Genomic DNA, 1,441 nt, shown 5'->3' on the forward strand with positions numbered 1-1,441 from the left:
TTTCTTTTGCCGTACCTCCGAAAGCACTTTTGTGAAAGGGGGAAAAGGTCCCCTTTGGTTTGGCTTTAGTCAAGCAGATTGAGATAACAGACAGCATTTGGAGATATAATCAAGGCAGACTTTTATGGAAATCTCATCTTCAGGGTTTCTTGTAAAAGACATTCTTTATCTGGAAACACCCTAGGAAGGTGGCATTGCATAAAGCTGCTTCTGGGTTCATCCTGACAAAACAAAGCAGAAGGCTTGAAAAGGGGGAGAAACAAGTGATACTTGTGAAAATTCAGAGATTTTACTGCCTAGGTGATTTCCCCCCCCCCCCCCCGCCCCAGAAGAGTGCTTGGTCTCAGTGATTTCTATATGCAGTTGTATGTCTAATATTTGAAAGTTTCCCTTACAGAAGGGCCGTTGATGAGTTTGAAAATTAATGGCCAGCTGAGAACAGGGATGGTGTTTTTCTCTAAAGCTTTGTTTTACTGATTCACTCAGACTGATGAATCAGACTGAAGTGTCACCTCACCACTGTGCTTATTACACCAGTGTGCAGTACTAGATACACAGGAAAATGGTCGGGAAAAAGTGGTATTTTTGCATCTGAATCTCCTAATCTGTTTTTATCAGTAATGTTATAGAATGAAAACCCAGTTTTTTCAGGATGTGCTAATATGAAGGCAGGGATGTTTTCATGTGCTGTTCTGCAGGGAGGTGCTGGAAAGACAAGAGAGACTCCAAAACTCCATGAAGAAACCACCAGAGGCCCGGTGGAATCAGTGATGGATTCTTAGTGTCACAAGAAATCTTTACCAAGGGACAATATGCCCAGTGTGGGTAAGCATTAAACAGATTTCAGAACAAATTTTGGGAGTAATTTACTGTAAACATTGCAGACTGTTATGTAATTTAGAAGGGTCCTGTTTGAGCAGCCTCTTTTATTTTGATTATGTATTCAATATTTTAATTTGTTGGGGTTTTTTTCTCCTTTAGACCACTGAGCTATGTGAGCAACAGCAAATCCATCTAAGTCCTGCAGAGCAAACTGATGGAAGTGCAGTTGGAAAGGGATGCCCTTCTGGATACCAGGTATGAAGGCCAAGGCAGATTTGTGTTATGGAGAGTGTCTGGGCTTTGAGAAGCACACAGGGAGAAACTTCCCTTCAGGAATAAGACTGTAGCATCTTGGTTTAGAAAACAACTTGTTATTTACTTGTAAAAACCAGCAGTTAAGCAACAGAAGTTCCATACCTATTAGGATAAAAATCCATGTGAATCCTGCTTTCTAATTTTTTTTTTTTTTTTGATTTCCAAATTCAGACAAAAGGAATTGCAGAGCCAAGAGAATGAAAAATTACAGCTGAAAAATGCTATTTGAGAGCTGGAAGCTACCAACCAGCTGCAGGAGGAGATGCTGAGGGAGGCTGAGAGCCAAACTGAGCATCTGAAAAAG

This window comes from Manacus candei, unplaced genomic scaffold (assembly GCF_025592945.1).
Source record: "Manacus candei isolate 608988 ecotype Guabito, Panama unplaced genomic scaffold, ASM2559294v1 h1tg000107l, whole genome shotgun sequence".
Lineage (NCBI taxonomy): Eukaryota > Metazoa > Chordata > Aves > Passeriformes > Pipridae > Manacus > Manacus candei.